This window comes from Manacus candei, unplaced genomic scaffold (genome assembly GCF_025592945.1).
Source record: "Manacus candei isolate 608988 ecotype Guabito, Panama unplaced genomic scaffold, ASM2559294v1 h1tg000153l, whole genome shotgun sequence".
Classification (NCBI taxonomy): domain Eukaryota; kingdom Metazoa; phylum Chordata; class Aves; order Passeriformes; family Pipridae; genus Manacus; species Manacus candei.
In genome coordinates, this window is record NW_026138201.1 from 3,881,983 (window position 1) to 3,904,668 (window position 22,686).

The window sequence follows — 22,686 nt, forward strand, 5'->3', positions numbered from 1 at the left end:
AAACAAGGAATTCGTTCCCCACTTCCCATGGGCAGGCAGGTGTTCAGCCATCCCAAAGGACAGCAGGGCTCCAGCACATGTAATGGTTATTTGGGAAGACAAATGCCATCACCCTGAACATCCTCCTGTCCTCCTTTCCCCTCCAGCTTTATATGCTGAGCATGGTGCCATATGGTATGGAATTTGTCAGTTGGGATCAGCTGTGTCCCCTCCCAATGCCCTCTGTACCCCCAGCCCCCTCACTGGTGGGGTGGGTGAGGAGCAGGAAAGGCCTTGGCTCTGTGTGAACCCTGCTCAGCAAGAACTAAAACATCCCTGTGTTATCCGCATGTTCCCAGCACAAATCCCAAACACAGCCCCATACCAGCTACTGTGATGAAAATTAACTCTGTCCCAGCCAAAACCAACCCAGGAAGTTCATTACTCAAAATGAAACGGAGTTTGAGGAAGGAGGGAAGAGGGGCAGTGGGAAATGCAGACCACTTCCCTAGCAACCTTGGAAACAAACTGAATCCTTGTGTTGCCAGGATCCGAGGCAGTCAGTTGCCTTTTGAGAAAGGCATGGAAGTGTTCCCTTCCCCTTGGACAGCGAGCTTGCCCAAGGTGTGGGCCGAGTGTGTGTAACTCTGACTCGGGGGAGGAGGAAATGACTAAACTTTCTGTGAAACCACAGAAACAAAGAACATCTTTGATTTACCCAAACAGTGATGGCACAGAGGCTTGGGAATAGCTGGTGGTGCCACTCTTGCTGGGAATAGCAAGTCCATTGGAGACTGGCCCTTGTGGCGAGTGTGAGTCGCACAGGACTTAAAATAACACCATTAACTAACTTTTTTCCCCTGGCTTTGCAGTTCCATCCGTGACATTCTGCAGTGCCCTTTATAGAAACCTCAAATATTTTTTTTTCCCCCACCTTCCACATTTTGTCTCTTTTTTCCATCTCACAGATGTTTTTTCCCTGCCTGGCACAGGGCTCAGTACACAATTATTCTGTTACAATAGCCTGGAGCCCCAGTCCTGTGACACAGGCTCGTATGTCCTCATGTGAGTTGTGTTCTATGTAATTTTTTTCATATCCTGGTGGTTTTGTTCAGTCTAGTTTAAAAAAACTGCTCTGAGAAGGAATGAGCACCCAAGCATTTGCGTGCCCTGAGACCATTACAGCTTTTTAGTATCTAGCCCTGAAAATGCTATTTTTGGGGCTTTTTTTGTATTCATCTCCCAGTCATGCTCTGTCTGAATTCTCTCTCTTCCAGTTTACACCCTCTGGATATTTGGAGTTTGTTGACCAAGTCAACGACTGGTTGGTATCTCTTTATTCCTAGATTTCTTCCTAGATTTTTGAACTGATTCTTTGCTTTTTGGTTGTGTTACTTGCTTGGCTTTTAAACTTCTGTCAGTTTACCAGCCATATTTCACTGATTTTTGTATTTGTATTTTGTATTGCACTTGTATTTAAGTTACTGATTCTTAAGCCTCTTCTAATGGGAGCCCGTGTAACTGCGAAGATTTGGAAGTTTTTACTTCTTGGTCTGGAGTTTTATTCCCTAAACTTCTCTTTTGGATTTCAAATTCGAAGTTTACCCAGAACCTTCCCCTGGAACGATTTTGTCAAGCTTCCTATACCAAATAGCTCTTATTTTGTGCACAGTCTGTAGATGGGAGTATCCATAAGTAAAACTTTCTGTCAAACCCCAGTAACAGAGAACATCTTTGGTTAACCAAAACAGTCGTAGTAAAGGGACTCAGGAAGAGCTGTGGGGTTGGTTCAGTGCTGTGGGCTGCTCTGATTTCCACTGGCTTCGCTTCACACCCTGATTTTTAGATGTTCAACACCTTGGGGTGTTCGGTTGGGGTTTTTTGGAGGTTGCGGTGGTGAGAAGGAAGCCTTGCCAGGCATCATTCACCTTCTTTGTTTTGTGTTATACATGTGTGATCATCTGGGGAGGTGGAGTGCAGGCACAGGCCAACTGTGTAATGTAGAGATACTGAGAAATAATGTTGCTGGGAATTATTTGGAATAAACAAGCTAATTTCCTCTTTGTACATCAGTTGTCATCCTTTAATCTCTTGGTATTAGCTTTTTTTAAATGCTGTTATGTACATCATCCACTGTGCTTCCTGTATCCTGTGTCACTTGATGAACTTTTGCAAGATATCACTGTTAAGTCACCTCAGACTTTGAGTGATTAATCAGAATCTCTGTTTCTCTTTTTCTCAGTGCTGGAAGTTTATATGGATCAGTGATACTTGCTCAAGAGTGACAGTGGAGATCAACACTAAGTCTGCTCCTCTGGGTAAGTGATCCAATCCACTGCATTGCTGATGTCTGTTATCTGCGTATCTGCTATTTTTTTGCTTTTTGATATCTCAAACAACAGCTCCTTTGGGATTTGATTTCAAATGTCATTAAAATGATGCTGTATATGACTTCCAGTAGGAGATGTAGAAGAATGTCATGCTGCTTCTGCAGACAAACATTTATTGGGGATCTTTTGAAGGATGGTTCTCACTTAACACAATCTGAGCTGCTATTTAGAGTCAGGGAGGCTTTCCACATTTTAAAGACACTGAATTTGCAGTTGTGGCAAAGTAATGAATTATATTTTGATCATCCTAGAAGCACTACTGAAATAAGCACTGGAGCTGTTCTGTGGCACATAAAGGGCTTAAGCAGTGCCAGGGCTCCAGCACAAGATCCCACTGGATTTATCATGATTGCAGGGTGCAGCTGTGCTGTGCATGTACAGTTAACCTGACTCAGCAGGTATGCGCAGAGAAACTGTCAGCACCTTTCATGTTACTGGGGCAAGTTGATATGAAAATGCATCCAGCAGAACAGTGGATGTGTCGTGTTACCCTTTGGAAATGGCCCAGTTCAGCTGACTTCAAGGAGCAGCATTTTGCATTCGGTCTAGACTGATTTGATTCAAGTAGCCTGCTGCATGTCAGAGCTGGCAGGCTTGTTTTGGGAATTGTTATCCCTGATCTGCTTTGTTTTGGATATTATAGTATGATTTAGCATCCTGAATTCCAGCTGGAGAGCTGGGTCGGATTGCTGTGCCTGCACTTGGGCCACAGCTGGGATGTGCTCACCCCAGGACACCACGGCTGGAATCCCAGCTGTGCTGAGTGTCTCCTGATCCATGCGGCTGCACTTTTCCATACTGTGTTCCACGGCTTGCTGAGCCCCGTTTTCCTTGTGTGCTGCATCCTTAAGCTGTTAGAGAGTGTCCAAAGGAGGGACACAAGGATGGGAGGGGTCTGGAGGTGAAGCCACACTCTCAGGAACAGCTGAGGGCACTTGGCTTGTTCATCCTGTAGAAGAGGAGACTGAGGGGAGACCTCATTGCAGTTACAACTTCCTCAGGAGGGGAAGAGGAGGGGCAGGCACTGGTCTCTGCTTGACAGGACCTGAGGGGATGGCCTGAAGTTGTGTCAGAGGAGGTTTAGGTTGGATCTCAGGAAAAGGTTCTTCCCCCAGAGGATGGCTGGGCACTGAACAGGCTCCCCAGGGCAGTGGGCACAGCACCAAGGCTGACAGAGCTCAAGGAGTGTTTGGACAATACCCTCAGGCACATGGTGGGATTGTTGGGTCCTGTGCAGGACCAGGAGTTGGACTCGATGATCCTTGTGGGACCCTTCCAACTCAGCATACTCTATGATCCTGTGATCATTTGTCTTGGCTTGCTGTCCCTCAGCTGCCCTCCCCTCTGAACTGCTCATCCCTGCCCTACCATGGGATGCCGAGTGTGGTGTTTGTGCCATCCTCTCTCAGGTGTTCTGTGTCACCCTCTGGGTCACTGCTGCTTCCTAGAGCTGTCCTGCATCCCTGGCCTCGCTGCAGGCCCACAATATCTGAGGACTGGTGTGTCATTTGAAATTTTATTTTCCTTCTTTTACTCCCTTACCCTCTTGTTACGACCCGCCCCAGGAAAAGAGGGGGGAGGGGGTAACCTAGGTTTTATCAAAAATTCCTTTGGGGTGGATTAAAGCGAAACGACACTAAATAATCGGTGTATGAAAACATATATTGATAAGATTTATTTTAACAATTTTGAATCAGTAGGTAAGTTAACATTTTTGGGTGCTGTCATAACTTTTCTGGGGAGGAGAAAAATACATAGGGGAGAGAAAGACAGGGTAAGAGTAAGGGAGAGCAAGAAAAAAAAAGAAGATGAGATAATCACCGCCCACTGGATCCAGCGATGTCTTGATCCGCAGGTGGTGGGGGGAGAAGGAAAAGCAAAAACCCTGCCAAAACCCCAAAGTCACCAGTCAAAATCCATATCCTTTGCCCCTCCCCCAGGGCGGGGAGTTGTTTTCATAGGTTGGTGTCCCCCTTTTTGGCACGGAGTTCATGTGGAGGGCATGGTAAACTCAGCTCTTCCCGCCTTTTCGGGGCTTGACATCTTCTGCACTGGAGGAGGGGGGATGGGCCCAGTTGCCCATCAGAAAGTCAAAAGCCTGCAGAAGTCTCTTAAGGATGCATAAATCATTAACTGTTTCAGTCTCTGACACCTCTCCATAACCTCTGGAATGCTGCTTCTTGGATCTCTGACCCTTCCCACTCTAAATCACTGTGCGTGAGCTCTCTCTGGGATTCACAGCTGACCAAGGTCTTGCACCAGACCTGAAAAGAAAGGGACATTGCTCCTTGTTTGTCAAGAGCCCTAAACTCCACTGCCAAATGCTTTAATTCCCTGAGTTTTTAATCAGGGCTGCAGGAGTAGTTATCACCTATTGTCCCCCCTCTTGGTCACATTTCTCCAGTTTTATTACTGCTTATCAGAGTTGGTGGGATTACACTTTAGCTGTATTCAAGTCCGTTGTGGCTGTAAAAACATCATTAAAAGTTGGCTGGCAGCCATGTCCTGCTGGATGTGTGTTTGGAGACTTCCAATCTGCTGGCATGACCGTGCCTTTGCTGGAAGTCTCTCCCTCTTTGCTCTCCGGATGCTGTGCTGAGTCCCTTTTCCTGGGAGCAGCAGAAATTCTGGGACCTAAATCTACCTTGTTTTCCTTGTTACTTGTACTGTTGCTCTTGGGAAGGGAGTGTGTGTCCAAGTCCATCCTAGGCTGTAGGAACAGGTGCTGAGTGCTCCGTTTTCTGTTCCTGTAGCTCCAGTACTGGGATTTGGAATGGTGTTGGAGTCAGATTCTCTATCCCATTGTTCCCTACCACGTTAACCATGATACTGACAGTTCAACCATGGCCCACAGGAAGGCAGCATGTATAAATAATCCAGAAAGGCTAAATGAGGCTTTGAAAATAAGCCTTAGCAGAGACAGCTGCTTTAGTGTGGTGCCATGAAGACATAGGAACCTGGCTGAGTCTATGTAGCCAGATCCAGTCATACTTCCTGCTCTTTCCTAGCAAAATCCACACAGGTTTTCAGATATGTCTTTACCTTGCTCTACCAGCTCTTGGGAATGCTTTGAGTTGTGGTGTCCAAAGCTGAGGCAGAGCATCACATGCAGCACTGAAATAACAGCCTGAACTCCAGTCCACCCTTTTACAGTGCCTGTGTGCAAAAGGCAAAAATTAGGATTTGTTGGTTTTTTTCCCTCCCGTCAAGGTCACGTTGAATACAGGAGGGAAAGAAGTACAAGGCTGCTTCTGTATATTGCATTTATTAGCACTTGATGGTTTGTCCTGCCGGGCCCAGCCCACACATGGCTTTTCCTGGCCTTTTAATAGTTGTGCTAAACTAAAATGTGCCCAAAATAGCACTAATTCCAAACACTTCCCCAGAGCCTGTGGCTGCTCTGCATGTTGGTGGGAGGTGGTTGGGGCACAGTGGGGTCTCCAGGCAGGCAGTGCTGGGGATTTCTCTGGTGTCTTTTCCCTCCCTTTCTTTCCAGAGGAAATAATGTTGTTTGCAAGAAAACAGAATATTATTGTACTTTTGCTCTTCACATATTCTGTGTTGTGGTTCTGGGTGATGTTAATGTAACTTAACATGTAGTTAAGGTTCTGCTCACCCACAGCGCTGATGGGGGCTCTCTAACACACATCTCCCCTGCCTGCAGAGATTTATGTGTTTATCTGTAAATAGTTACCCTGCTGCCCTGTTTATCTTGCATGTGACCTTTCCCTGTGTCCCTCCCATCCAATTCTCCTGATTTTATTGACTTTCCCAGTCCTGGCAACTACTTTATATTCAGAAAACAGAAATTCATCCCTCACACAAAGCTTGCAAATCTGATTTAATTTCTTCCCTTACTTCTTTAAAAAATCCTTTTTCCTCTCTTCAAGACTGAAAATGTACATTTTCCCTGTTTATTTAGACAAGCTTCTTTTGTCTGCAGGAAGCTTGTCAAATGATAAGTTTCTTTGCTTGCATTTGTAATCCTGTGAGGTTTATGTATTGGGAATAATAAGAAGGAGATTGTCCAATCTGTTTAAAGATGTCCCACTTTTTGAGTGTAGCATCTCGTTAGGAACACAATTTGCTGTTTGCATGGCTTTTTTCTTCCTCTCTATAGCTTGGGGGAGAAAATATATCATTTCTTCATCTAGTAATAATACTTGGCACATCACATCTTCAAAGAACTATACAGCTATGAATTGAATAATTTCTATAACACTGTGTGGTAGTTTCTCATTATTATTTCCCCTGTTTTACAGATAGGGAAAGTGAACAAGAAGTCAAGTGAGCTTAGGCCAGGAAAAGAGAAACAAAATCAATTTAAGTTCCCAGCTCTCTAATTTGTACTAGAGCAAAAGGAAATTTGATTCAGGTCGACACAAAAGGAAAGGGAGAGCTTTTTATCTGTAATGGTCTTTCCTAACCTTGTTAGCTATTTATTTGTGTTTATTGTTGTTGGTTTTTGGTGATTTTTTTTCTAAATAAGTTTTCTGACTTACTGATGTCACTTCTCCGTGTGTGTTTGGAGGAATTGTCTGAAGTTTATAAAGCGTAAGTGGGTTTGGGTTTGTTGCTCACTGCTGTCCAGGGGATCTCTCTGCTCCTTCCCTCCTCTTTCCTCTCAAACCAGAAGCTGGGAAAACCTTTTCTGGTGTATTTGGAAATACTGTTTCTCTGTCTTGTTTTCTGTCTGAGACTAAGATGGGAAAAGTGAGTCATCCCAAAGTGGGAACTGTGTTTAGGTATAGAAACTAATCCCTCTTGTCTCATCCACCACATGCTACACTAAGATTTTTTTTTTTCCCCCTCATGGGCTGTAGTGGAAGTTGTTGGCTCAGAGTGGTGTCTGGAATTGTCATTTGCAGAAATAATTTGATACAACTGCACTAGACTTGATTTTACATCTGCTTAATTAGCTGACAAGACCCCCAGACATATCGATGCTGCATAGAAAAGGTGAGTGCTGGAGGCAGTGAACAGTAAACTGGAATTGTGTGTTACAAAGGAAGTCATGGTAACAGTTTTGTTGGCTACTTGTTCAAAGTTAGTTAAAACTTCTTTATTTTCAGGAATTCTAGCTTTTTATAAAGGTGCTTTGGAGCACTGGGCAGTGTTAAGACAGTTTAGTCCTCTTGGGGAGAACAGGTAATGTGCTTGGTGCAGAGGAGCATGGAAATCACAAGGAGAATTTCTTCATCTTTCTTTAGAAAATCTCCTTGCTGTTTCTCTGCGGGCTCTCAGAGGTTCCCTGGCCACCTTCTGACTGGCTTCAGATGCCTTGTTTGATAAACTTTCAGGCAAAAGCTTTGCATGGCTTATAACACAGCTTTATTCTGGGCATGCCCTGCTGGTGAAGGTGGTGGAGAAAGCAGCTGTCTCCAGCCATGTGCTCTTTTTAGGGGATGCAAAATTTTGCAGAGCCTTTTTTAGGGGCTCAAGATTTAGCTCCAAGATTATATTTAGTTTTTGATGGGTGGGACAGATATCCTGGTGCCTTAGATGAGACCTTCAACAATGGACAGCAGCACCAAGGTACCGCAACCAGTATTTTTATTTTCATTTTCCTTGCATCTCTTATGTATCTGATATTTGTCATTTGTTACTTGTGAGCTGACTTCTTAAGGATCTGAGTGTGGCTTTTCATGAATCTGGATGTTTTTCTGTCGCTGGGCTTGGGAGGCCCTCAAGGCTGAGTTGGGACCTGGACCTTGCAGCAGTGATATGAAGGACTTTGCAGGGAATCAATGCTTGAGGTGGGGTCTTTGTGTCTCTCCTTTGTCATCTAACAGCTTCTCTCACTAGACTTTGATTTCAGCTGCTTACAAGAAATGTCAGCAGCTCAGCATGTGGGGAGCTGCAGTTCCCCTCAGGCTGTTCTATTGTGTTTATTTTGTTAATTTTGTGTTTTGTAATTGCTGATGCCCTGACCAAGGAATTTTGCTGAGATGCTTTAGTATCTCTAGGTGTTGTTACTTAGGTATTTGAAATTAAGAGAAGGAGGGAGCTACCTGACTACTTGCATACCTCTTCCTTCTCCTTTTCCTCCTCATCAAAACTCAGGGAAATTCTCAGCTGTGGGAAGAATTGCTCAGCAGAGCCTTGAGTTAGATATTCCTTGGAGCACCATCGACCCAAAATCCGACACAGCAGTCCCAAGATGAAAGAGGACTTTTTCTGCCATCACCTTTTTGTGGCTGCAGTTGTGCCAAGCATGAGAACAGAGGGCAGGGTTGTTTGGGATTAATGTTTTTTCATGCTTCCTCATAACTGTTTGCAAGCAGCAAAGAGAAGGGAGGAGCTGTTATGTGTTGCAGGTTGATCACAAATCACAAACTCCATGGGCACTCAAGAGTAGGGAAGTCTCAGGAGAGGGAAAAGGGTGGTGGGAGAGGGGACATCAGCGTGAAAGGAAGGAGGGAAAAAGTGGCAAGTGGCAGCCAGAAGGTGATCGGGGCAAGTACTGGGATGGTACTTGAGCCGGTGTGGTTCTCCATGGTGAACTTGATTGTTACCCTCCCGGTTTTATTGGTGTGACTAAGAAATTGCATTCTGAAATAACCTAAGTATTTTTCTGCTTGAAGATCTTAAATTTGCACCTTCCTTGTTAAACCTGCCTGCCCAGCTTCTATATCCCCACACCCTCAGGTGTAAACCTGGTATGGTAGCCGGGCTTCTTGTTGCCTCCTCTTTTATAGTTTTACTTGGTGTAGTATGTTTATAGTAACATGACTGTGGGATTCAGTGTGGGTTTGGGAAAGGCTAGGATCAGCAGGACAGGGGGTGATCTTTGATTGCAGATTTAAGCTGTATGTGTGGACATTTAAGGGAAGCTACATCAGCTGATGTTTCAGTGCCGTGGTTTAAGCCCAGCTCACACCTCGGCCCCACGCCCTCACCAGTGGGATCAGGGAGAGAATCAGAACAGTAAAAGTGGGAAAAAAAGTGGAAAAACTTGTGAATTGAGATTAAGGCAGTTTGATAGGTAAAGCAAAACAAGGAATTCATTCCCCACTTCCCATGGGCAGGCAGGTGTTCAGCCAGGAAAGCCGGGCTCCATGATATGTAACGCTAACTCAGGAAGGCAAACACCATCACTCCAAATGTCTCCCCTTCCCTCCCTCCCTCCCCCCCCCCCCCGCACTCTATATACTGATTGTGATGCCATATGGTATGGAATGTCCCTTTGGCCTGTTGGGGTCAGCTTGTCCTGGCTGTGTCCCCTCCCAACTCCCTGTGCATCCTCAGCCCCTTGCTGGTGGGTTGGGGTGAGGAACAGAACCAGCCTTGACACTGTGTGAGCCCTGCTCAGCAAGAACTGAAACATCCCTGTGTTATCAATGCTGGTTCCAGCACCAATCCAAACTGTAGTAGCCCATACCAGCTTCTCTGAAGGAAATTAACTCTATCCCAGGCAAAATCAGCACGTTCAGGAGGAAGGTGTGTTGGGCAGGATGGCAGCAGGTACGTGGGACCAGCTGGGGCATCCCTGGGCTGGCAGGTGATAGCCCAGGTGAGTGGATGGCTCTTACCCAGAGGGACTTTGTTTTTTTACCACTGTCATTGCTGAGAACTTCTAGTCTTGAGTGGAAAACCAGCTGTTGTTTTTTCAGCTGTCCTCACTTCAAATTGGCAGGTTACCCTTTTCTCCTGTTTTTGAGAGGCTGAGATGACCCTGACCAAGTTTGACAAGTGATAACCAGGGAACCTGGCTGGGTTCTCCTGCGTGATTAAAGCTGCAAGCTGGCCCTCTGAACTTCACAAGGCAGTAGCTTCCAGACTGATGTATCTGGAAAATACCAAGTAGTTAGGTGACAAGGTGTGAAAGGCAAGGAGCTCTGTGTCCAATCTCCCCAGGCTTTCCTGTTTGTCCCAGGGAGGCTCAGATCCATATTGCATTAAATTGATGTTTATCTGCTTATCTGCTGGCCAAGCCCATACACTCTAGATGTTCTCTTATCTCAAAACCAGAGATGCACCTGCAATTGTCCCTTCAGGATTTGAGAGCTTTTTTGCTAAAAAAACACTGTCTACCAGTGTTTTCAAGGACATGTCACACTTGGAAATCATGGTATTAAAATAATTGCCTTTGAAATGAAGGGAGGGTCATGTGCCCTACACCGGAAATTCCTCTTAGTGCTTATTAATCCGGTATATAAATGTCATGGCTTACATCCACAGGGTGTTTATATTGAATTTTTAGCTGTATCAGTAGCTCTTGCTCTTCAGAATAAATGCCATATAATCTGGTAATGAGCAATATTCTCAATTTAGAAACAAAAAATAGGACACAGACAAATCAGAGTTACTGTAAGAAAATAGGAAATAGCCTTACCTTATGAGGGGAGAGCAAATCCAATGTAGTTTTTAGTGTAATGGTAAGGCCAGAGAAGTCCATCTGTTTCCTTAGGGGATAGCACAATGATTGCCTGATTCTCCTCTGGAATACCTGTACTGAGGTACAGGTTGGGAAACACCCTTCTTTCCTCACCCTGAGTAGATCAGCGCACACCAATTGGAGGTAGAGAAAGCAGTGGGAATTTCAGCTTATCCCCCCTGCCCCATCCCCTGGTTTGAGGGAGATGAAGTTGTTCCTCTTGAGATCTCCAGTGAGCAGCACTGCCAAGGCCAAGATGTGCATTTTGGGAGCAGAATCATTCTTGCTGTGGCAGGTGGGCATCATCCAAGAGCTTGGAAGTCTGAAACAGCTTCCTTGCTTAACCAAGCCAACAGTCCCACACCTGGAGGAGGTTCCTTTTCTTAGCAACTGTTCTTAAATAACAGCAATGAAATTAATAGTCATAAGAGCATCAGTAGCTAATATTAGTCAGTACGTGATAAACTAACGATGCTAATACTGCAGCCTCTCCCTGCAGGCTGGTGACTGAGTGGCCGGTGTTTGTTTTGCCCCTCACCATGGGTGGCAAAGGCTGTTAACTTTTAGCTGAGGTGCTGTTTGTGTGCTGGGCAGGTGGGTGAACTTTGTCCCAAACTCCCAGTTGCTTCGGTGGAGGCTTTCCCCAGCTTGTCCTGTTGATGTTGGTGTCACCATGATGATGGTGTGACACTGAACCAGAGTGATCTGCAGCAAGACCCATATTGGAAGAGAACATGTCTTCGTTGCAGACTTGATGTGAGTTTTGCAACTTCAGTGTTTCCCCGGGCCCAAACACACCCCTACACCCCCACTGCCACTGGAGTGGGTTCTGGTACTACCTCTAAGTGGAGAAGGAGGGAAGGTTGTAGCCACAAGGATCAGGATGTTTGTGGAGAGTTGCTCATGTTCTGTCTGTGGCAGAAATGTCTGGCTGCTGATGGTCCGAAGTCAGTCAAGGTGAGGAGAGCTGGTGTTTCACTGTGGACCTTACACAGAGGGCTGATACTACTGAAAGCACCCACAGGTCACACAAACCTGGCAGGATCTGTATTTTGAGGTCCTGTTTTGGTCACTTATGTCAGTGCTAAACATGTTCCCAGTATCATTGGTTTCAGTGGCATTAAAAAAGCATGCTTGACATCAAATGTGGGCTTGTACAGCTTTCTGATCTCAGGCTGGGTGGGTCTTGCTGCAGAGCTCCTGTGCTGACAGAGAGACTGTTTCAGGCTGTGGCTCTGCTCAGCTGTCAATCCAATTTAAGGGGACCACATTATAAACACTGTGAAATGCTGAGCTGGTGTAAAGCTGCTTTGCTGATAAGGAGCTGTTCCAAATATTTGGAGAGTTCGGCTCTGCTGTGGGCCTGGGCAGCCATTGCTGGCTGCACTCCCAGGGCCCAGTGCCAGGGGTTTTTTGGCTGCTGTGCCCTCTTGACTGGATGCCCAGTGACCGAGGCTTGGTGTGCCCTGGCTGTTGCAGTGCCTGAGGGACTCCAGGTGAGGGCAGCGGTGAAGCAGCGTCCTGGTTCTGCCATCTGGGCAGCAAACAACCCTCTCTGTCCATGTGGGGGCAGGAAATAGGGTGGAGTACCCCATCAGGTTGCTGGGAAAACCAAAACCGAGCTGAGGGCAACTCTGGTTCCCTTTGCGTCTGTTCCCAGCTCCCAGCAGGAGGTGAAAATCTGAGAGGTGGGAGATGCCACACCTCTTTCTGGGGAAGAGCATTGTTGTCCGTCAGTGTTTCAGCCCCAGAATAGTCTGGCAATGGAGCAAACTCCCATCTTACAAGTGCTCACAGGAACCTCTTCGTGGATTTGGTTGCTTTTGGTCAAGACCTCAGCACAGATTTCCACAATTGCTCCTTTTCCCGTTTCCCTTTTCCCTTTCCCACCCTGTCCTTCTTGGTACAACAATGGGATAGTGTTTATTCTTCCCTTGCTGATTTGGACACTAATGGAATTTATAGAATGGTTTGGGTTGGAAGGGACATTAAAGATCATCTTATTCTAACCCCCTGCCATGGGCAGGGACACCTTCCACTAGCCCAGGTTGCTCAGAGCCCCATCCAACCTGGCCTTGCACAATTCCAGGGGTGGGGCAGCCACAGCTTCTCTGGGCAATCTGTGCCAGGGCCTCGCCACCCTCCCAGGGAAGAATTTCTCTCTAATATCCAATCTAAACCTACTGTCTGTCAATTTGAAGTCATTCCCCCTTGTCCTGTCACCACAGTTCCTGATGAACAGTCCCTCTCCATCTTCCTTGTAGACCCCTTCAGATACTGGAAGGTGCTCTGAGGTCTCCATGAGACCTTCTCTTCTCATATTTGTTTTATCAACAGGGTGTGTGGTGTATAAATGTAACACCTTTGCATCCTGTGAATATTTAGAGTAGCCAGCCTTGCCTTCACCTGTGTGTTCCTGCTCCTTTATAGCCTGTCTTAGATTTTCCTGTAGGGACCTTATTTGCAGCTGTGGTATTGTGTGCCCTGGGTGGCTCCTGCAAGTGCTCCTCTAGGTCAGATGTCTGCCAGGCAGTTTCTTGGTGTGATATTAAGGTGTGCTTCCCTATTCCATGGGTTGTTGTCAACCAGTGATAATCCCCTGTCACTAAAGGCAAGGACAGCTCTGCTTTGAGCTGCTGGAGTAGCTGCCTGTTGGGAGGATGGGGAAGAGAAGCCCCTCGACATTGTTGCATCAGAAGGACTGTGAGTGCAGTCAGTTGTGACAGCGAGGAGCCGTGTAGGTACACAGCAAACAGCAGTTATGGCCTGCATCTGTCTCCCTGAATGCCTCTGCTATCTGATCAGTTGTCAACATCTGTTAATTCCTGCTGCCACAAAACATGCAGGCACTTCTGAGGGTTGTGTTATTAAGGGTGTGTGCTGTGTATAATTTACGGTGTGTTGTGACAGCCCTGATCTGCGCCATGGAGCGCTGACATACGGCTGAGTTCCGATCTCCTATGTTATCCAGAGTGAGTTTGGAACCTTGCTGGCGTTACAGCAGGAGAGATGTGTGTGGTCATGTTCCCCTCATCAGACATTTGCATGGGGCTCTTTGGAGCACAGAGTTGCTGGCCTGCAGCCACGCCAGTGTCTTGGGAGCTTGTCAGATCTTGCAAGCAAAGGAGTACCAGGCTGGGTTACAGTTCTTGGACAAGAAACTTCCAAGGAACAGGCTGCTGATGCAGAGATACCAGAGACGTCCTTGTCTTGTGGTGCCATGTGTGTTCTGACACACAGGCTGAATGTGTTTCTCCATTTTTGTTGTTACTTGGTATTTTCTGACTTCAGAACAGCACCAGTATATTCTAGTGTGGTGAGAACAAACACCGGATTCTCCTCTCCCCCAGTTGTAAAGGATTTGCAGTTCAGTTGTTTGAAATCTGCAGGGGGGTGTAGCATTGGTTATTGATAACAGTTGCTCAGTCACAAGTTGAATATCCACCTGCACTGAGCACGGTTTAAGTGCAGCTCCACACTGCTCCTAGAGAAACCTGGATGCTATCTCCACATGGAGCACTGTCTTTTTCCCTCCTGGTGCGAAGTTCCCCTGAGTGAGATGTTTCCACAGATGAGAATTTCACACAGGTAGTTGAACACATGCTCTGCTAACCCATTCAAACAGCCCTGAAGGCCCCAGAGGAACAGGAGTCCCAGCTCAGGTGAGCAACTTTTAACCTAAGCCCTTCAGGGGGACTGGTTTAGCTAAACTGTGTCTTTTGATTTAATGCCCAGTTTATTTCACCTTTATGTCTGTCTTCATTGAGTTCTCGAGTTTGGTAGCTGGAATTAGGAAAATAGTGTCTCTCTCACAGCATGGAGTTGGCAGACTGCTGTGTAGAGGTCCAGAATTGTTGACCCCACCTAAGATGGAAATTTCCTGCCTTGGACCACACTGCTGGAGTACCAGGAGAGGTAGGCAGTGTAGGCAGCATAAGCACTGTAGTCCTACCTGATTATAAACCACAAGGGAACATAGACAAAGTCAGCCTCTGCAAAGAAGCCCCAAATGCCGGTGGTATCTTTCCAAAGTCACACCATTGCCACAGTGGCATCAACACAGGATGCAGGATTTGGGGACTGTTCTCCAGAGTACTGAGTTGGAAGAGGGTGGCCAAAACTGGGAATGCTCTCCAGGACAGAGGAGAGGGTTGGTATTTCAGGGTAGAAACAGCAGTTAAAGTTTCTTTTCCTTAAACAAAGACATTTTCATAAATCATAAGCAACTTTTGCCTGAGTAACGTAAAAGTAGGTCTGCAGAAGCTTTGAAATGGGCACAGAAAGGTCAAGAGTGTGACAACATCAGCTCATTGATACTGAGACACAATAATGCAGCAGAGGGAATTAAACCCCTACTGTTTGGAAGTATTTAATCAGCTGACAGTACTGCTTCAGTAAAATACAGCACATCACATTACTTCATCTTGGGTAGAGCTCCACTTTCTTTTTAAAGATAATTTAAATAGAATATTAAGAGAGAGGAGAGGGGAAAAAAAACAAACAAAAAACCCCAAACCAGAGCACAGAAATGGCAATTTAGTATTCTTGACATTTCTCAGAAAGCTGCTTAAGATTATCCCCTTAAAACGGCAGATTTCGCCTGCAAGTCGAGTGCAGGAGCAGGAACTGATATTTCATTAAAATATTAGGAGAGACCTGAATGCATTTATGATCCTTGAGACATTTGCAGGAAAGAAGAGCTTGCTATTTGGAACTGTCAGAAGTTTGAATAAAGGGCAAAAAGCAAATCCCCAAAAGCTAACTGCATAACTCTGATACCTCCACTGTGCTTGTTACCACGTAGAGAGATATTCCTGGCATTTTTTTCCCTCCTTTTTTCTAAATGTACTTGTGCAACCTTTTGTTTTAATGTTGGATGTTGAATCAGAATTTAGATAAACTGGGGTCATGATTACTGTTATACATTGTTATATTTATGGCCAGATGGACTTACGTCCAAAAATGTACCAAAATTGATGAAAAAAGAGAAAACAGCGGCTTTCCCAAGGATCTACCACGTATACCATGCTTTTAAAATTTTTTTAATAGAGTTGAAATTATTCTGGTTATTTTCTTTTTCTCTCACCTCGCAAAATCAAGGAGTTGGGCTTCTGCAAAGCTTCTTTACTTTAGCTTAAAAAACGGAGTAAGAAAAGTTGGGAGATCAAAAGATAATCTGTTGGGTAAGGTCTCTAACAGCAGGATTAGTTGTGTAGAGCATGTTGCTGTTTCATTTTGGAAAGCACTACTTTGACACTTCTATTAAACTTGTATTTTAAGGCAACAAGTTTAATATTACCCACCTGTATTTTCCACTCAGATTGTATTGCAATAAATCCTACACTCAGACAAGTAGAAAGAAACCCTTGTTTTAAATTTCTAACCTTCAGTAACTTTTTGAGGTAATGCATTTTCCAATGGGGGGAAACTGTGGTTAATGAAATAGAGGAGTTGGACCCAATGAGCTTTGTGGGTCCCTTCCAAGTCAGAATATTCCGTGATTGTGTCAAGTGTGGGGGGAATTACAGGAACACCCAATTGTGCCAACTTGAGCACACAGTTGGAGTGTCTGATCTTCGAAGTTTGTCTCAGAGAAGTCCTAGTGTTGTAGCATTTAAGCACTTGGAGCTTCCTTGTAGTCTGACTAGTCCAGGGGAGGCCGCCAAGATGATCAAAGGAATAGAGCACCTTTCCTGTGAGGAAAGGCTGAGAGAGTTGGGATTGTTCAGCCTGGAGAAGAGAAGACTTTGGGGTGACCTAATTGTGGCCTTCCAGGACCTTAAGGGAGCCCAAAAGGAAGATGGAGAGAGACTATTTCTAGGGATCTAGAGTGACAGGACAAGGGGGAATGGCTTCACACTGACAGACAGTAGGTTTAGATTGGATATTGGGAAGAAATTCTTCCCTGTGAGGGTGGGGAGGCCCTGGCACAGGTTGCCCCATCCCCGGAAGTGTCCAAGGCCAGGTTAGATGGGGCTCTGAGCAACCTGGTCTAGTGGAAGGTGTCCCTACCCATGGCAGGGAGTTGGAATGAGATGATCTTTAATGTCCCTTCCAACCCAATCCATTCTGTGATTCTATGATAGTAATTGATTTGGAAAAAACCCAAGAGTTTATCAGCAAGATCTGAACCTCTCTGAAGTAAAATACCAATGGTAGCTGTATCCTACCAGCAAATCCTTGGAGTGGCTGAATCCACCTACCTAAGTGGCAGTTTCATACTGTAAGGAGGGTGCTGGCTTGTAGGGTTTTTGCAGCCCTGCTGGAGTGGTGGGTGCAGCAGTGGGTTTTTCTATGAGCAGTTCAGTGCATTTGTGATCCAGAGCTGTCCCCATTTCTGTCCAGGGACTGAAGTGGCAGCCTCACATAGCTGTTCAAACACCTCTGCTGCAGGCTGTTTCCATATAGTGCTAAATAAATGGTGAGCTGTCCCCCAGAGGAGCTGTGCTATGTGTGCAGATGTGTGATGATTTACATGCTGCAATAAGGAATGTTTCTTTTCCTAAACAGGGCTGAAGCTGTAGTTCTGTTGTATATGCAAAGTAAACATTTGTGCCATTTTGGGATTTACTTTTCCCGTTTTAAACAGCAGGATCATCGTGGTTGAGGCCTTGGCATCACCAGTGTCTTCTGCAAGCCCAGACTAGACTTGTCTCAGTGCTTTTTCATGTGCACCAGAGTAAGATCCTCCTCTGAGGGAGGATCCCTTCCCAACTTTAACCAGGGAAACAAAATCTGTAGTCATTGAGAGATAAATATAACCCCCCAGAAACAGTCCCTCCAGTAATGGTCTGTTAGCACGTGAAAAATAGTCAACCCCAAAAAGGGAAATACAGAGGCAATAGGTTTTAAAATAGTTATTTTTATAGCTCTCTTATATGTGAACCAAGAATCAATATTTTTAAAAGTTCTTTAGGGCTTGAGAACAAGTAAAACTTATCTCCAGGTCTCCATATATACCATGAAGGATTTGACCCCAGATGTTCATGTGGCTTGAAGGAAACTGGTGGTGATTAGAAAATGTAATGATTTGTTTAATTATTTCTGTTTAACTCTGTTATTTGGGGTGGAGTGTTTAGGGGTTTGTTTTGGTTTTTTTTTTGGTGGGGGTTTTTTGGCATGGTAGTAGAGGACAAGTTCTAGGACCTTCCTTTTTCAGCTGATGCCCTGTTTCTGTTTGACCTTTGGTACATGAAGAACTCCTCCTTGGCCAGCTGATACAGTGAAAATGGGTGTATAGTTAACATATACCTTTCTACAACACTGAGTCTTGCCCCCCTGCCCCCCAAAGGTTGGGAAAGTGTGAAACACTTTAAATGTCTGCTTCTTTTAGCATCAGACATCTCATTTGGTTTGTGTGTAAGTAGGAAAACTTTGAAGTGTGGTTGAAGTACAAAGGGAAAGTACTTCAAAGAAATATAACTGTTTTAAGTATATCTGATCCCTCGAGGTTTTTGAAGTTTTATCTTGAGATTATATGTTCAGAGGAAGATTTATATGGAAATACTGAGGGTTATTAATTCATCCAAACCAGGATGAGTGTTGGCATTCATTGAACTGTTCCGTGCTAGTTTTAACTTCGCACCATGGCAGGCAAGTGATCCTTCACCTTCTGTCTGCCCTGCCAGTGTCCCTGACGCTGTAAGTCTCCAAAGCAAAAGTCTGCTACAGAGTGAGACTTGTTCCTTACCGTTATCCCATGAGCAGCAGAAATCCCTGGATATGGCTGAACAAACCCAAAGTGTGTTAAACTGCCCAAACTTCTGCTTGGCATCAGTCACTCTGCTGGAGTTGAGTCCACGGTGGTCCTTGGTGCTGCATTACAAGTTCTAATAAATATCTTGAACTTTGGGAGAGTTCAGCTCTTGAATCTGAGCCTTTTTTAGGGTTGGGCGTCCACTCCTGTACAAACATGCCCAGCTGTGCTGGAAGAGGGGGGTTGTTGTTTTTCCTTTTGGCAAAGAAGGATTCTGGCATCAAAGGTTTTAATTGCAGGAATTATATCAGCAGTTCCTAGTGCTCAAGGGGGTATGTGTGTGCAGGAGGGGCTAATTAGATATGTATAAATAATGGGCTAGGCAGAGCTTTTAATCCTGCATATATTGTTCCACCCTTGCCATCATCTGTTACTGTGGGACTTTGGAAAGTTAGAAAACTATAAAGTTACACAAGAACCACTTTTTCCCAGTGCAACTGTGAAACAACAGTGAGGTTACTTTTGGTCTTTTTATGTCATAAAAACATCTTTCAATTAAAATATTATTAAATTACTTTTATTGTTTTTGAAAGTTTAATTAGATCTGTAGGTTGAGGGGAGTGACACAGTTAAGCAGCCTGAGATTTTTTTTTTTCCTCTGTTGCAGACTTAAAAAACCCCCAAGTGAGGTGATCCTGCTTTCCCATGTCTTGCTTCCCTTCCATGCCTTACTATGTTTCATGTCAAATAAGGACCTTTCTGTGTTCAAACTTTCAGGACATTTGTAGATCCCAAAACTTCCTTCAGCAACCATGTGCTTTTCTTTCTGAACAAAAACTAATATCTCAGTGGAATTACTGCTCTGGAAGATATTGAGTTTTTAGAGAGTTTATGGGGTAAAATTGGAGGGTCTGTAAACCTGACTGGCTTAAACATGTGGTGGATACCCTTCAGTATCAGCCATGGTCATATTATCCTTATCCATGGAACCCTCCAGTCCACCCCAGGGTTGTTTCTATTCCCCTGGCACTAATATCCTTGTCTTGTTAGCTCCTCTGAGCCCCAGGCACAGCTCAGCCTCTGCTCCACTGAGTTTTTTAACCTTGGGTGCTGCTGGAGGACAAAGGGCACCAAGGCATGAAAACATCTTTCTGCGAGGGGGTGGTGAGGAGGTGTGAGTCTGACAAAAAGAAAAACAGGTTGAGATGGGATGGAGAAGACATCTTTTTGGTTCCTCAAGTTGATAACATGTGGCTTTTGACCTTCGTCTCTCAGCACTGGAAGTTGGGTGTTGAAAAAGCAAGCCAAAATCAACAGCGCTCTGTCCCCTGGCTGGAAAAAAAGAGACTAAAAAAATCTTTGCTTGCTCCAGTGTTATTGAAATCCCTGGTGTGGCAGTTTGAGCCACATTAGAAATCCAGAATCCAATTTCCAGGCTTCCCCCCACCCCTTCCCACAATTTATCCCAACACCAAAGAGAAAACTTTCAGGCCAGAGGCTTCTATAGGGGAAGGGGGAAGTATATACATTTATTTACACAAATAAATACTATACAAACTAAAGGCAACTATATATATATATATATATATTACATTTCTATCAGTCCTTTTAAGCCCCTCCCTTTAACTTTAGTCCAGGAGAAGCCTTCCAAGGCTGATATGTAACGCAGTCTCTCTCTCTCTCTCGTGGGAGTGTTCGGGGCCCCTGAACACTCCCCCACCCAACCAACCTTCAGCTGTTTGCCAAAGTCTTTCTCCTCACGAAGTCCAAGAAGGTAGCTTTGAGTCCTTTCTCCTCGGTCCTGTGTGTCATTTCTGCTGTATGATCTCTCTCAGTCTCATACCTCGGTTCGCTGTTGCTGTAGTGTAGCTTATCATAGTAGGCGTTTGGAATCTTCATTCCTCTAAGTCAGTTTTCGGCTACCCCCGGTCAAACTCGGCAGGGCAACTCCCGAGCCTCTTGGCCCGTCTCCAGTTTCGCCTGGGATTCTTCTCCCGAGTGCCGAGCTGTTTCATTACCAGCCCGTCCACTTGGCTCTGCTCCACTTTACAGCGGAGGGAAAGAAAAGGCCCCCCTCCACAGTTTAACTGCAGAAAGGGGGGGGAAGAGGGCTTGGCTGCAAGGCCTGCCTCTCTCCTCTTATCTCAGGTGCTGTGAGTCGCGTCCCTCACAAACACTCACTCTAAATGCTGCCTCTAACTCTGTCCTAGGCAGAGTTGGGGGGCCGCAGGGCTCCCCTCTCCCCCCGGAGGGGGAAAGAAGGAGCCCAGCCACCTTCTCCACCTTCTCCACCCACACGCAGCAGACACCAACAGAGAACTGCCAACAGCTTCCGGTGGCTCTGTATATTATGATTTTTAGCAGAAGCGAACAACATGGACAGTGACTGGCTCTCCAGGGAACACTGCCCTGGCACCCAATCACCTCTGAGCCCCCGACTCCTGGGGGGGCCATCTCAAACCATGACACCTGGTTATGAGTCTTGGGGCTGTGCTTACCCAAGGGACTGGAGAGTCCCAGGGACTTGGATTCCCAGTTGTACTCCCTAAACACAGGCTGTTTGCAAAGTTCAAGCAGGAGTTATTGGCAGAGGGCTTTAGTTTGGGAGAAGATGAAAAGGTCCACCAGCTTTTGAGGAGAACAAGAGAAAACCAGAGGGAAAATAGGCCTACAATTATTGTTTCTCACTTCCCCCCATATTTTTTTCTCTTTAAAATTCAGTCCCATTCCATTATGAGGGGGAAAAAAAATTCCTTAACCATGTTGAATTTTACCCTTTCTAATTTTTAAAATGCCAAGAGGACAGAGCTGGCAAATCATGGAATATCAGGGGATTGTTGGTGTTGCAATGGTGGTTCTGGCAACTTCAAGTTCTCAGAGAACACAAGTCTTTGAAAAATGAAAATATCCTCACACGCAGAGCATGTGCTTCAGATACCACACTCTTCTTTTACATATTGCTCCTGAAAGGTAGATCTTAAGACAGCAAAATCTGAGGCAGATAGAAGGGGGAGGATGCAGTGTATACACAGATTTTCTACATGTAACAGTTGATGCTGCAAAATTACAAGGTACTGGGTTTTTTGTTGTTTTCTACAGACCTTTATTAAAACACTGTTCAAGGTGAATGTATTTTATTTACTGGTGAGTGCTCTCTACTTTTGCCTTGTGCAGTGACAACACTGAGAGGGTGGATCTGGAAACTCATAGACTTGAAGGCCCAAAATCTAAAACCTTTCAAATCTGGAGGTTTGTGAATTTGACCCTTGGACCCAGTCCATTAAAAGAAAGTGGCACAAGCTATGAAATTGTGTCTAAATGTAGTTCAGTGCTCAGGATTTGGTGGTTCTTAACCTATTTTTAAGAATTACCTTTTGGACTCTCACCTAACAGTGCCTCTTTTGTTCTGTAGCCTTTGCGATGACAGTGTGTCAGTAACATGTTGCCTGGGGAATGTGAGGCATTTCCTTGCTTGCATGAGAAGTCTTGGAGTGAGGAATGAATATCTCAATTGTTTCTAATAAGAGGACCCAAACAAAAGGTGAGAAAATAATGTATTGTTTCTCAGACTCTATAAGGTGAGTCAGTAGTTGAAGATTATGAAATAGTTAACCTTGACACAGGAATGACCTGAATGAAGTGTATCTGTGGGGTTTTTTATTTTTGCAAGTCTCCATTTGACCTTGAAATGCTTGTGAGAAAAGAGTGAAAGTGAGTCTGAGGAGGGTTTGGAGGCAGGTATTGGCATTACAGGGCTACTGTACAGGGAAGGAGCTGCATCCCTGCCATCCAGCAATCACAGAGCCCACTTGTGCATCACAAAACAACACAACCTGTCAAGTTTTGAAAATTCCTTTCAATTGCAACATGAAAAGAAGAAAAAAAAGAGCTACTGGAGAATAGGGTGGCTGAGATAAGCAAGCAGAATGATTTCAGTACTGCAGACCAAAATAAAGGGTTTGCTTTGTAACGGGAGACGAATGTAAGCCATAAACCTTGACTCAGAGACTTTGGGTGTTTATATAAGCTGTTTGCTGTGTATGCTTCTCAGTCAGAGTATCTGAAGGATGCTTGTCTTGGCAAGACTTAGCTTTTGATTTACGACTAATGTGTTTAACAAATTTTAAGGCAAAGTGCAGAATGCACGAAGCTGATTGGTAGTAAAAATTGCTGTGTGATTTGAAATAAGTTTTTCCCAGGTATAAACAGTTACATCTTGGAAGGGCTTCTGTGCTTTATGCTCT

General features: G+C 45.0%; 1 protein-coding gene across 16 annotated transcripts in view; it reads left to right on the plus strand.

Annotated features, from left to right (window-relative positions):
- The window catches only part of PPFIBP1 (PPFIA binding protein 1), a 100,913-nt gene that overhangs the window by 20,650 nt on the left and 57,577 nt on the right, over window positions 1-22,686 (plus strand). For 14 of the 16 annotated variants that reach the window (XM_051772383.1, XM_051772378.1, XM_051772385.1 and 11 more), the window contains exon 2: window positions 2,222-2,297. The gene's annotated coding sequence lies outside the window, so the exon portion shown is untranslated. Of the gene's footprint in view, window positions 1-1,284; window positions 1,304-2,221; window positions 2,298-21,854; window positions 21,984-22,686 lie in introns of those variants that run through there. The other 2 variants (XM_051772380.1, XM_051772379.1) reach the window with 2 other exon arrangements.